Below are 15,741 nucleotides of genomic sequence, written 5' to 3'. Positions count from 1 at the left end.
ATGCTTTGCCACCAGGTGACACTGACTGTAAAGGATCTTGTCACCTAGTCATTCAGAAAAGGCATTCTTTGGGGATAATTGTGCAGACAGAAGAATGAATGAGACAAATAAAGGAACAGGGAACGGGTTATTGCTGTTTTCTGAAGGCAAGTATTATTTCAATTTATAAGGAAATCAGTGTTAACTGAATGACAGGTTAATCTTCTCTTCAAAAGGGAAGATATTTAGCACTAAAAGCCTCATTGTTTTGGTTGAAAGGATGCTTGTTCCATCCTTTACCCAGGAAAGACTGAGCCCCTAGACCTAAATCTAGTCGTTGCTGTTTATTTCCAATAGCTTTAGGCAAAAATACTTAACCCACCCCCATGCCTCATTTTCTCCATCTGTAGAATGGCAGTAATGATCCTTACCTGTCTTTCAGGAGTGCTATGAGGCTTAATTAGTTGTTTGTAAAGTACTTTGCAGATGAAGAACTCAGTGTAAATGCTGTGCCATTATTATTATGGCAATCTTATGTTCTGTGCATCACTGCATTTTTTCTTTTCAAAATATTGCAATTTTCCATCTGTCATTTGTATTTCATCAAACAAAAGCTAAATTCTTGAACTTTCTCAAATTACCTTGCTAAGAAATGTATCTCAGTAAAAGTCTCAAGACCATATATGCACACAGCACCCAAGCGCCTTGAGGCAGTCTCTCCAAACTCATCACTAAGCAACGTTGCATAGTCCATGTATCACTATTTTCAGAAATTCTCATGGTCCTGCAAATATTATGATACCAAAAATAAACAAAAATTAGTAATGACTTGGTCTCCAAGTCTGATCAGAGCTAGATTTTTATCCCATAAAGTGAAAAGCCATTCGAGGTGATGGGGAGTTTGCCTCCCTTCCCTCCTCCCTTCCTCCCTCCCTGTTTCCTTCTTCCCTTGCCCTTGCTCTTTTAAACATATAGTCAAACAAAGCTGTGTAGTATGAACTGGATCTGAATTCACACACACTTTTCTCTCATGTCTAAAGTCATGGCTCACTGTGTCTTCTTGCCTTTTTTTTTTTTAAAAAAAAAAAAAAAAAAAAAACATAGTTTTTCCAATCCTGTTTCTCTTCTGTTTGGGTCTACTTTACCACAGCCAACAATAAATGGTGAGTAACAAATAAAGAAACATTAGTGGGTCTAAGCACAATTGTCTCCCCAATCCGTGCATTTGATAAATGTCCTGTTTCCACTAAAAAAGATGTATAACCTTTCCTTTATACTAAATTTAGTGGTGAAAATCTTTAATAACTAAATCTGACTATAATTTCCTCCTTTTGACTGTTCTATTTCAAGGTCTCATAAACCCTTTGAGAGCTCTAAACAAGAAATTAAACTGAATGGCAGGTGGATTTTTTTTCATGGTCTTTCAGCTCACCCAGCAAAAAGGAATGTTAATGTGATGGTTGACTTTATGAACATTTCTTCTTTTTAATTTTTTTTTTGTAATTCGGCTACTGTGTGTGTAATTTCGTGTCACTTAGCTTTTATTCTGAACTTAATTGCAGAAAAGAATAACAAACACCTTAAAAATACTGGCTCACTTTTATCTTTGCGTCTTTGAAGTGAATCGTCTGCATTCACATGTTGATATACATTATCTCATAAGAAGAAATAATGAAATTCCTTGTCAAAATGATTGGCATATAATTATGAAACTGGCTTCAGAAGGGAATGTCAGGAAAGTTTTCTTCATCAAAGTTTGGAAATAGATTTTCCACCTCTCTTGTATATGGGAAAAACATGTTAGCTTTTGGTTTAGGTAATTAATACACTCTTCCAATAATATTCTTGAACAGGAAAAATATTTTCTACTATATTAACACTCAATACGACACAAGTAGTTACAAGTTTTTGACACATAAAAAAGGGATCACAGATGTTTGGACCAATTTGCAGCTCCTGCTTAGAATTTTATTTAATTTTATTTATTTTTTTGTCCTGCAACTGAGGGAGAAGAGCTAATTTTTCAAAAGAGGAAAAGGAATAGGTGCCTTATCCCTGAGGACTCATTTCCTTTGTTTCTTGGGTGATGACATTCCTAAAGTACTCTGTTCAGAAGGTTTTCACTGCCATTCAAAATTGTGGGGCACAGAACATAAAGATGAGAGATGTTAGAGACCTCATATTTCATGGTCAGTGGAGAAAACCACGTGGAGAAAACACATGTGTCACCAACAGTGACTCTTAGAACCGAATGGTCAATAGCTGTCTAGCGTGGTTAGAACCATCAGAGGGAAAAATGACTTTGGAAATGCCTGGAGTTCCCTGCTTTGTGACCATGTGACTCAAACTCTTAAGGGACAAGGAACATATCTTTAGGAGCAGAGGCTCAAAGAGAAGTTAAGTCTTGAGGAGGAGATAGAGAAACTGAATAAGTGGGTACTGGTGACCCTAATTTAGCAATTATAAAACATAGGGAGATAGACTAGGGGAGAAACATACAACATATGAAAAGCTAAAGAATTCTAAGAATACTCAGCTAGATGAAAGAGAAATGCTAGCAGCAGCTACAAAGAAGTTAGGAGGAAAATGTGCTGCTTTTTAATCTTGTTTAAACCAGAGTAAGTAAAATGAAGCTAGTTGAAGGAGCCATCAGTTCTGCAGAGAATATGTATGAGACATGGAGAGGACAACCACGTGAGGCCAGTACTGGGTATGCTGTTGTCTTTCTTACCCCAGGAAAAATTTGATCCAACATTGGTAAAGCAGAAGTCCTATCTATGCTGGACCTCCTGCAATCAGTGATAAACGTGTATACTAACTGTTAAATCGCATACAGGGAGTTCTTGCTTCTTCTTTAATAATCCCTTTGCTTTTAGAATCTCAGGTTAAATAACTTGATCTTCACACCTTCAACATGGAAATGTTTTAGTTATTGTACTCAACTAAACACCAGGTGTTAATTCAAGAGCTCAGATACAGTTGGCCTTGAAAGACGGTGCCAATCCGTTTGTTACACAGCCTCCAGTCACCAAGCCAGTACTGGATCATGGAAGGAGCGATGATTAAACAGAGTGATCCTGGCTTATTACCTCAAGAAACTGTTTATGGTAAAATAACCTCAGTGAGTAGATGATGTAAGGCTGCCTATCACTGTGTTTCATAAATGAATGCTGCTGCTATTATCATTTCAGTATTATTATATTCCAGTAAATTTACCAATTTTCTTCAAGTTAAAATATCACAGCTTTTTGTAATATTTCTGTATCATTCCTGGGAAAACTTTAAAATACTTTGCATGATCATACTGATAAGTGTCAGAAAAGTGAGCTGAAATCATCCAACACTTCCCAATTTCCAATTTCCAGCACATGTGGTCAAGGATCTGCTTTTATAATTGTACACTACTGTATTATTGTGGACTATCTTTGCTTTAAGAATGTCTTACTCACTGTCAGCTAAGGCTTTAAAGCAATAGTTCTCAAATGAGAGGGTGATTTTGACCCACAAGGGACATTGGGAAATGTCTGTACATTTTTGATTGTCGCAGCTAAGGTGGGTGGTGCTACAGGAATCTAGTGGGTGGATCCAAGGATGCTACTAAACATCCTGCAGTGCATAAGAGAGCCTTTCACAACAAAGAATTATCTGGCCCCAAAGATAAATAATGCCAAAGTTGCAAAAGCCTGCTTTAAATCTGAACCGTTGCCCAAGATCTGCTATTTAGAAAACACACGCTGTGACTCGATAATAAAAGTCAAGCTTTCTTTTTAAAAATATATCTGTCAGTAAAGAGTTATGTCCAAGTTTTCAAATAATAATTTTTCACTTCTGTGTTTACAGAAATGATAAAGGCAGACTAGAGCACTCAGAATCTCATAGGTCATCAGATGCGTGTGTGTGTGTGTGTGTTTTGCTTCAAATGCATTCATTCATTATTTCTTCCATTATTTAAATGTAAGAAATAGTTCTTCCATTCTTTAAGTTCCTTTACTAAGCAGAAGACTGGCTGAAAAATATGCATTTATCTGGCAATGGGGCAAAATACAGTCCATACCTTTTATTTACCTACTAATCTCAATATAACCAGCATCAGAACTATGGACCTAAATAAAATCCTAACTACAATCTTGCTGCTGACTCATTTAAAAGATTTTAAAAATGGATTAAATACTCACAAATGTCACTTGGACCCACAAAAGTCCCAGGCATGAGCACTGAATTGCTACCCTCTTTGCTTCTCAAAGGCGCATTTAAAGCTTTCTCTACATCTAAGGCAGCTGACAGTTGCCGACTCATTCTGACTGCACCTTTTGGCGGATTTTGAGTGTGTAAGCAATCAGCCATGTGTGCACCTTTTACAGGGCAAAGTGATTGACAAAAACTTGGAAAAAATCTTTGGCTCAACTGCCCTTCTCTGTGAACAAAGAGTAGTTTATCCAGTCGTCTGGAAGTTACAAGCATAAGAGCTCTGCTTTGCCCTGTTTTACCCTCAGATAAAGAGCTTGAATTTTCAGTTAGATGTTACTGTTCCCATAAAGCTATTTTTTTCCCCCAAGACAGGATAAATGTACATGTGTTGTCATTTTAGAAATACCTATCATACCCCAAAAGTGAAGTCCCTTTATTCTCTTCAGAGTGAAAAACAATTTCTTGTTAGATGACTCTTACCAACTGAGCTACTCATGTTGAGAGGAAAAAAAAAAAAAAAACAGAAAAAAATCACCCTGACAATTGTACAAAGGACGACTTTATAGGAGACCTTCAAACACTGAAATTCAGCCACCGCTCCTGCTGACCATGATTGAGACATCTGTATTCACTTCACACTGACCCAGGCACTAATCAGCCAGGAAGTGCAACAAGCACTGGCAGAAAGTACACAAAGATAAAGTACCAAACGGTATGAATATTAAAATCATAAATACAATAAAACAAGGTAATGAGTGTCCTCAATTATAATAAAGCTAAAGCCCAATTAAAACATAATCACTGACTTATTATTCAGAATTTTTTTAGAGATCAAATTTAGCTGATTGGTTACACTCATTTCCCTTTAAAAGATTTCATCATCACTCTCTTTTTTGCATATCCACTTTAAGAAGATTCATTTATCCATCTAATTGAATAATTAGGCTTTTTTGATTAATTGTTTTAAATAGTTTCATGTCATGGGTCTCTTCTTACTGAAATGCTTTTATATTATCTTCTGTGCCTTGATGTTCCTGTTACAAATTACAAGTAATAACATCTTTTCACCTCTCCCTCTGGTACATCCAAAGAGGACAGGATTTAGTTGGAGAGTTTCCTACTGGTTCTTCTCTCCATCCCTCACTTTCTTTTCTGGTTCTCACAGCTGCAAGTGTTTCTGAGCTTCATCATATGTGATCATTTTAAACAACTAAGCTATAAAGCAAGTGTGGCCCTCTACCTTCTATGTCCATCCCTGCCATTGCATACAATATTCACAGCTTCAAAGGTTTCCCCAGGGGTCCTAGCCCAGCAGAAAATCATGATTATAAGCGACATTTGAGTGGATTTTTAGAATTAGTTTATTAACAATTACATCCAACTCAAGGCTCTTTATTAACAGTATCAAGACAGTCGCCCAGGATAGAACTCAGTGCTGCTTGTGTTATCCTGGCATGAAAGCAATTTCTCACATGGGAAATGATCTCAAAAATTATCTGAAGGTCAGTATTGGGAGATGATACCTTCTTCTAAGATTAGAGAGGCTGAAGTCATGGAGGCCAGTCTGGGGCATGGGGGTGGGCTTCACTTTGCCATGCCACCTTGCTGGTCCCTTAGGACCAGCATTTCCATTTGAGAAATTAGGCAAGTCTTAGTGTTTGACTGCAGTGTATCTTCGACACACTTCTCCCACTAATCCCACTGTTACAAAGGAAGCCTGGAGTGAAGCATTTCTGTTGCCTTGAATACAAACTAGGTCGTCACTTGTCCCTAAAAGTGATTTAACTGACTCATAATCGTTTAGAATATTCCTTGAATATTGTTCTTTTACCAACAGACTGGTGCATTTGTAAATTGCTTCTTAAATATAAACAATTCATATGTGACAATTTTATAAATACGGCCCTAGTGGAATCATTTCAGCTTCTCTTATGAGCCAGAAACTGAGACATCTCAAATAGCAGTGTGCTCAGGTGAGAGCATGGTACGATGCCTGTTCTGTTTTCAGGAATAAATTTTATCTGCCCTGAAGTAAAATGCAACGAGGTGAGACCTTTTATGAATCTGGATTAGAACATCTAGTTTTGGATTAAATCTAAATGGAATTGAGCCATTAACACTCCAGGAAGAGGGAAGAAAAACAGCTCTTTCTCCTAATGTTTTATCAGTAATCATGCCATCGGGGAACAAACGGGGGAGTAGCATGATTATCAAAAAAAAAATCTGTGATTACAGAGTCCAATTATGGCTATTTCATATATTGATTAACCTGCTTTTTTTTTTTAAAGGTAATAATTATGTTACCATTTGATTTCTAAGAAAAGAGCACATTTTCTCTTAAGGGTTTGTAATACTGAAGATTATGGATAAGTCAAGTATCAGGACAAGGTGATTACTTAACATCTGTGACCAAGTAAAAGGCTAAAGGAGAAAATCAACCAACATCTGCACTGTCAGTAAAATACTTGGCGGAAAAAAACACAAGTGAAGTGTGATTAATCACCGTGGATGTATGATTGAGTCAATTGACTGTTACTTTTTCATGATGATTAATCAGCTACAAAAATTATAATTGTCCCACTTCTAGTGGCTGCATGCTGTGCCCGATGACATCAGCTGGGGCTATAGATCCTCAATGTGTGGTTTTCAAAAGAATATGCAAATACAGCTGAGTAAGGAGGGGTGGGGCTTCAACTCCATTGTCAGAATCACCACGGAGTCCTCTCCCTTCTATTATGGTTGGAGTTTTCTTAGCAGCTTCCAGAGAGGGCAGTTCTTGTGCTATTATGAGTATTTCATAACCTCATCACCACCACAAGGGAAAATTAGAGAAACCCATTTCTGCAAATTGGCCATTGTGATCTTGTTCGGGAGATGATCAGATCCTTAGTGACTTATTTTCTTCCTTTTCACTGATTTCTTTTGTGATTAGCACAAATACATGTGCAAGGAATGATACTCTGTAGCAGGGAGTGGCTGGGGACCTGGGCTTTCAGTTCATTCACACATTTCACTCCTTCAGCACATTTGTGGAGCTGGTCGAAGGATCGGGGTTACAAATGTCCATCAGAATTTATCTAGGAACATCGGTTTACTAGCCATGACTGTGTGGTGAAGTGCGATTATCAGAATAGGCTCGCTTGTAAGTGTGAAGATATCTGTAAAGACTATTTTCCACAACATTCCTAAAACCTCAAGGCTGTAATATGTTTTTGTCGTTGGCTCTGCACACCTGTTCCTCACAGAGAGTACAGAGAACAATCCAGTACAGAATGAAGCAAAGCGCCCATTTTCTCTACAGGTTGGGGTCTTCTGGTATCGCTGGCAATGACATGATAGTGTTGAATGAAACTCTTCATCGTTCTACCTGATCCATGCTTCTTGTAAATTGATTGTTATCTTAAATTCATGGTTTACCTGAAGGGCTTAAGGTACTAAGTTCTGACACAGTAACCTGATTAATGAATTATCCCAAAGCAACTTTGTCTCATCAAGCTAGATCCAAGTATACTATTGAATTCCGCAGAAGGGCACCACAGGGCAAGAACCCTGGTCCTCCATGCATTGTAGTTCACTTTCACCATCTTTCACCCTGAGAAATCAAACTGCTTTCAGAAAATGTAGTCCACTTAAGGCTGGAAATTCAGGCTGTTATTTAGACGTTCAAAATGGGCCGATTTCTTTGAAAAAATCCTTAGAGATAACATCTTGAGAGAAAAAATCATCTTTTACATTCATTAAAAAATGACGGGGATTTCAAACTTCTTCTCAGCTAGTACTAAGCAGACAATACCTTTCTGAGCCTTCAGCTGTACATAAAGTTCACACTAATGATCTGTAATGAAGTGCTTCATTTTTGCACATCCAGCATTTTCTCCCTAAAGTTCAAGAAACAGCACAAATTTGCCAACACTATTCCCCTTTTAGCACATTGACTTTACTTCTGAACTGAAGCACTAACATTCCTGGAAAAAAACAGTTAGTAATTTTTCTACTTGTGGGTCTTAACATATCTACAGATTCCAATGCAGTTCAAAGACACAGCCTTTTGAACACGCATCCCCCCCCCCATTTCTTTCATTTTAAATAGGAATTATTAACAGCTCTCTCTTATATACACATGTTCTTCAAACCCACAGAGGCCTTCAATTTTATTAATATGAATCACTGAAGTCTCTCTAACTTCTTGTATTTAGATAAGAAAGAGAAACGTGGGAGCTCCAGTCTCTTGAGCTTTCTCTAGGTACCTACTAATTGTTAATTATTAGAGACTAACTAAGTCACTGAAGTGAGTCATTTGGCTGGTGTCTCAAATGCTGTCATTTACTACTACACAAATCAGCCTGGTGATAGAGTGTCTTTAAATTAGGTTACAACCATGCCGTTATTGGACAGGGAGTAATTGATAAAACCATTAGTAACACTTGTAGAGATAACAGCTAGCAAAATCATGCAACCATAATTATTCCTAATGGATACATGCTATAAATTGTGGCAAGAAAAAATCTTGCTTTATCTTTCAATCAAATCTGACAGTCCTGGAAGATTACTGTAGACTAAATGCTTGTGTATGAGAAAGTGACCTATCAGAATCTCTTTGCTTTTTCTTCTCCTTCTTTCCCATCAAATTATGGGTTTTTCTTTTGTAATTTCTTTCTCTGATAGCTTTCAGTGTAAGTCAAATGTAGGTCTTTTATTGGTTGTCTTTTTTGTGGGTTTTAAAGTATCTGTATTTTTTTCAATGACACATAAGACACCACGAGGCATTTCAAAACGTAACACAGAGACAGTTACAGATTAAGGCAAAGAACTTCAAGTTATTGTTTATTTTTCAATAGCAAAACTTACTGTTTGGCAATATATAACTTTTCTCTGAATTTGGATGTCAATATTCATTTAGCAAAGAAAGATCTCTGGTTGTAATAAAAAATTTCTATTTTTGGCTTACTTCAATTCTTTGATTTGAGAATGCAAAAAGATAAATCTCTATGGGGAAAATACAGAGATAAGTCCAAACTTTAGCAAAGCTTTCTTACTCTACTGATACCCTCTATGATGTGGCATTTCCAAGACATGTGAACATAGCCAGCAGTAAGTGAGGAAAACGTACCTACCTATTTTCTGAGTTTAGAATTGTTTAAATGTATAAATAAAAGTTTCATTTTTTTTTTCGGTATGCGGGCCTCTCACTGCTGTGGCCTCTCTCGTTGCGGAGCACAGGCTCCAGACGCGCAGGCTCAGCGGCCATGGCTCTCACGGACCCAGCTGCTCCGCGGCACGTGGGATCCTCCTGGACCGGGGCACGAACCCGTGTCCCCTGCATCAGCAGGCGGACTCTCAACCACTGCGCCACCAGAGAAGCCCAGTTTCATGGTTTTTTAATCTATTTTGTTGATATGATAATCATCATAGGTTGAATAAAATCTTTCCAAAGACTTCAGTGGCTTTCTATATCTGTTTCCAAGTATCAAGAGATTTCAATTTGTAAAGAGTTAGTGATTATCTTACCTAAACTTCTCAAGAATCAGAAATATAGAGAATTTAAATAATTTTCTCAGACTAAAAAAATATCTTAGTTTAGGCAAATCTATATCTGGAACTCAGTTCTCATGGGTTCTGTTGATTGTTACTTTCCATTTTCACAAAATTGTGTATACTCTTAAACATGAAATAGAGTCTATGGGATCTTGTACATGATAAGTGTTCGAAACATGTTGGTTGACATACTAACAAATAATACAGGTAAAAATTTTGTAAAGATGAATGATAAATATATGGTACTTTAATTTTCTCTTAAAACTGGGTTTTAAGAAAGTACTTGGAGGGGAAACAAGTTATAAATTACTAACACATCCACACACATGCAGGTCTGCACAGCTGTTGGTCAACTCCCTCCATTTTTCCTATTCCTCTCACATGATTCTTCAGTACATAGTAGGCCTGGATAGAACAGCCCCTTTCAAACAGGGCTAACACTCAAAAAGAAACTCACAGATTACCTTGTATACATATCATCAAAAGAAAAGAAAGCGCATAACAAAACATGTGCAGGCAAAAAAAGTACAAAAGGAAAAAGAATACAGTAAATAACAAATTTCGACAAATATTTGTCTTTTTTCTCATAATTTAAGGAGAAAATTATTACTAAAAAGTCTTAAATGAGATATAAAAGCAAAAAGAAACAATGATAACACACTAGAAGAATATAACACATAAGCTAACAGAACTCAGAAGAGAAATTGAATCAAACAATAAAACCATTTCATAAATTAAAGCTACAAGATGAAGCATAAAGACAGAATAAATACTGCTGCAAACAGTGCCATGCAGTTTAAGCTTGAAAAAATTATATAAGACAGAATGTAAAAGAACAAAGAGAATAAAAGAATTAAAATGAACATTATAGATATTGGAGAAAGTTAAAGAATATCCCATGTATACATACTCCTGTCCCTAAAGAAGATAACAAAGCAAGTGGAACAGAAATAAAGTTGTAATAGAAGAAAATTTTTTTAAAAAAAATAAAGAAAATAAAGAAAATAGAATATGGGATATCTGAATGCCACATGAGATTTTGGGGGGAGGGGAAGTGCATTATTAAAGCAATCAACACTCAGATATATTCTAATAATTGTATTTAACTGCAAAGATAAAAAAATTCATCATATGAGAAAAAGGACCAGAAATATTAAATAATCTCTAAAAGTTATGGCCAAAAGTGTTCACAGGCACATTAAATTTCCAAAGACAATGAATGAATGGTCATTGCACACTGAAAAAACAACTTAAACAACTTAAAAAGTTGACCCTAAAAGGTTATGACCAGTCCAATTATGGTCTATGCATAAAAACAACAGAAAGATGTTCAAAACCTTCAAGAACCCCAAAATAAAGAATATAGAGACCTTTTTGAAAATAACTATTTAATGAAAATACCTAGCCATTGATCAAAATAAGGAATTTGAGAATGAGGAATCTGTGGTGTAAAATTATTGGTATAGAGCTAAGTGGAAGCTGATATTTTAAAAATAATATACCTAACAAAATATCGACGATTGTCAGGAAGGGGAGGTGGAAGAAAATGTAAGGCTACTCATTTTCTTTATGTAAGGTTGCTGGGAAAAGATGTAAGTTTACTTAGAGTGAGGTTATATACTTGCAGGAAGTTAAATCAGTGAATAGGGTTCTACTACTTTTTGTTACTCATTCAACAAAAAAGATATTGATCAAGTTCTTTTATTTCCACTCCTCTAGGTGCTAAAATCAGTCCAAGAATAAAACCTTTGTATATACTTAAAAAGTTACTGGGGGGAGGGGGGTTTAAAAACAATAACAACAAAAATCATTACATAAAATAATAAACTTAAGACAAAATATCTGCTATAGTAAAATAGAAATAGAAGGCATTTACCTTTTAAAAATAGAGTATTGCTGGATGGCATAACATAATTCATTTTTATGTGGTATATAAGACACTAAACTAACAGAATATCTCAGAGAGTTGGGAAATAAAAGAAATGACAAAGACCTAAGGTAGTAGAAGAGGAGGAATAAGAAGAGGAAGAGGAAGAGGGGAGAGAAAGCCAGGATCTCAACTTCTAAAATGGTTTAAATATATGAAAAATGCATTATAAAAGACCGACTTTGTAATGATAAGGGTATAAGTCACAATAAAAACATAACTGTAGGGGCTTCCCTGGTGGCGCAGTGGTTGAGTGTCTGCCTGCTGATGCAGGGGACACGGGTTCGTGCCCCGGTCCGGGAAGATCCCACATGCCACGGAGCGGCTGGGCCCGTGAGCCATGGCCGCTGAGCCTGCGCATCCGGAGCCTGTGCTCCGCAACGGGAGAGGCCACAACAGTGAGAGGCCCGTGTACCGCAAAAAACAAACAAACAAACAAACAAACAAAAAACCATAACTGTAATAGAGATGTGCCAAAGGTCAGAGCATCAAAATGTATAAGGGAAAGATCATCAGGATTATAATAAACTATGGGAACACATCTCAGCCCCTAGCAAAACAAGTAGATAAAAAATAAATATAATTAAGATTAGCGATAAGGGTAATTGTGTACTTGAAATTATTTAGTTTTCAAGTGCCCATTGACTATATATGAATATATACTTAAAATCAGACCATAGAGAAAACCACACACAAAAAAGGATAAATTAGGAGGTTGGGATTAACATATACACACTACTATATATAAAATAGATAACCCAAGAAGGACCTACTGTACAGCACAGGGAACTATACTCAATATTTTGTAATAACCTATAAGGGAAAAGAATCTGAAAAAGAACATATATATATATATATATATATATATATATATATATATATATATATATATATATATATATAACATATATAAAAAACTGAATCACTGTGCTGTACACCTGAAACTAACATAACATTGTAAATCAACTATATTTAAAGTTTAAAAAAAGTACAACTAATATTGATTACATTCTATGATTACAATGTAGTAAAACTAGAAATTAATAATAAAATCATAGGCAAAAATCCCTATAACTTGGAAATTATTAAATATGAAATCTCTTTAAAAATACAGAAAAAGTAAAAAATAAAACAGAAACTACATACTAGATTGGAGACTATATAGAAAATTAATTGTATGAATATACTTTACAGCAGAACCTGTAAGACACGGCTGAAGCTACACTCAAAAGAAAATTTAGAGCATTAATATTTAGGAATTAGAAAAAGATAACTAAAAAAAAAAGAAAATAATTGAGATAAAAGCAAAAGATAAACTGATTGAAATTGTAAAATAGGTCAAAAAGCTTCCCCTCTGAAAAAAGAAAAAAATTTGATCAATAACTAGTCGGGGCTTCCCTGGTGGCGCAGTGGTTGAGAGTCCGCCTGCCGATGCAGGGGACACGGGTTCGTGCCCCGGTTCGGGAAGATCCCACGTGCTGCGGAGCGGCTAGGCCCGTGAGCCATGGCCGCTGAGCCTGTGCGTCCGGAGCCTGTGCTCCGCAACGGGAGAGGCCACAACAGTGAGAGGCCCGCGTACCTCCCCCACAACCAAAAAAAAAACTAGTCAAGGAAAAAATTAGGAGTGATTGAAACATGGAGAAAACATACATTAGAAATAAGAATTTTGTTATAACCACAAATACAGAAAAAAGTAAGAGAATGCTTTGCCCAAATTTGTGCAAATATATTTCCAAACTTTATGAAGTAAATGAATTTCAAAAAATTTAAATCAACAAGAATTGGAGAATGACCCTTGTCTCTTTATTTTGGCATAATACTCAGATACATTTTATCTCTATCTTATCAGTGCTGTTATTCGTGATGCTTTTGGCACCAAAATGTATTTTAAACTCTGTACAGCAAGCTCATGCTGAGAGCTACAGACCTGGAGACTGTTTCCTCCACATTAAGAGAAGATGGACTCGCAGTATCAACTGGATAGAGAAGTCTGAGAGCTTCTTTCCTTTTGTTCAATTGAATAACTAACTCTTGGAAAATTCTCCAAGGTTTTTAGTGACAAAATAAATAACATCAGGCATTTCTCTTATTATTTAATTATAGAAATATTTTCTCTGTTCTATTTAGATCTTTATAATGAGGCAATAAATTTAAAAAATAAAGACAAAACAAAAAATAACAATGTCATACTAGGTGCTATACCATGTCCCCTTCATTCACATTTGTGCATTAATTAGGAGTTTTGTTTTCTACTTTTCCTTCCTTTTGAAAAGAATGCTTGAGAGCTTATATTATAGGTACTTAAAATACTAATCATTTCCTTTATACATGAATAGATGGTGCTGAATTTATCCCTTGAAAATTAAAATATCATTGTGCTTCTATCACTCTCTACCCTGCGCCACAATTTCCTCCTCTCGTAAGCTCCTTTCTTTCCAATACCCACATATTTCATTGTTTTTAAGGCAGCAAGATTTATCCTGGTAAATATCACTATAATTTTCAACTGGTAATGTAATTATCATTTTTTGGTGTTTTATCAACAATACAATTACAAAAATAATTGTGTAAAAATGTATGTCATTTAAGTGTAACAGAATCACATTTGTGAACTTTAAAGTAACTGCAAGACAAGCGCCTATTCTTTTTGTATCATGGGGTAATCCATGTTTTTTGAATCCATCAAGTTCAAACTCCAGCCCTGTTTGTGTGTAATTAGCAAACATCATTCCTTGAGTGTTACTGTGGTCCAGTCATAGAGGAACTGAGGGAAAGTAAAGGAAACAGGTACCCAGGCTCTGACATAGAGACTATATAGCTTGGTAAGAGGAAAGAACAATTATTGGAAATAACCTTAAAACTCTTACGAAGCTCATATAGAATAAAACAAATGTAAATATTGAATTTTGAGCAACAAAGTCCAAGAAAGATGGAATGAAGTAGGTAGGGTTAATCAAGAGATGTTTCAAACAGTAAAAAGATATGGAAAAGATTATTTAAGAAGAAATATTGTGAATATAATCTTCAAATGTGCACTTGATTTTTTTGTTTTTGTTAATTCAGGGTTCTTACAAATCCATATACGTTAGCAGATTAAGTACAAAACAAGCCAATTTATTCTTATATTTACTTATGTGATAAATCTCAGAACAGTAATCTTTTCTGGTAAAAAAAAAAAGTGAATTTCAAATATGTTTCCATAACATGAAAGTCCTAATATATTGCCTTTTAACTGATCATTTTGATGTGTTTTATGACTGTTAACTTGTTAATTCTCAGTATACCCCTTTGAGAAAGATAGAAGAGGGCATTATTATAACCCCAGTTTATTAGTCAGAGAGTGAACCGGAGAAAGGTGAAGCACCTCATATCGGGTCACACAATTGGTTAGTAGCAAAGGCAAAAAATGAACCGTGTCAGAAGTCCCCAGCCATAGGCAACTGTGGCTGCCTTCAAAACATCAATCAGCAAACGTATTATGTTTTTTTAATGACATGTTAATGGTTTTAAAAAAACCTCTCTTGGTTTAGAATATAAACTGGTATGTGAATATCACAAATTAAGTCAGTTAAATTAGTTCCAGTGAAACCCTTTGTCCTTTAAATGAAAAATTAACCAACTTGGTACATAGATCAGAGCCAGACTAGCTTTAATACACTCAAATTCATATAAACCTCACACTTCCCTGGAGAAAGTTGAGTGTCTAAAGATTTAATTCAAGTTCCAAGGTCAAGCTAAATAGATCTGAATTTCTTCTTAAAATGAGAGTTTCATTCCAATAAGTGTCTGACTTCAATTTGCTGCTTCTTCTCATATTGGGATGGCGTGGCCCAGGTCACCAAAGAAAGATCAAATCACACAGAACTGCGGAGGAATGCCCTAGAAAGGTTATTCTTCCACTGGTCAGGCAGGGGGCAAATAAGCAATTAAGTGAGCAGCTCTCTCCAAGAAGATGAGGCAAGGTGACAACTCGTCTGCTTTGCATGGGGAAACTTGGGTGAAGAGTGTCCTACCTTGCTGTCCAGATGCTTTCAGTAAACCTGATAGCTTTGATTGTATTTTGTGGGCTTATAGTATTGTTGAATGATATATGACAAAATAAAGCTATTATA

Source organism: Grampus griseus (assembly GCF_964374135.1).
Source record: "Grampus griseus genome assembly, chromosome: 13".
NCBI lineage: Eukaryota > Metazoa > Chordata > Mammalia > Artiodactyla > Delphinidae > Grampus > Grampus griseus.
Note: the sequence above shows the minus strand (reverse complement) of the source record.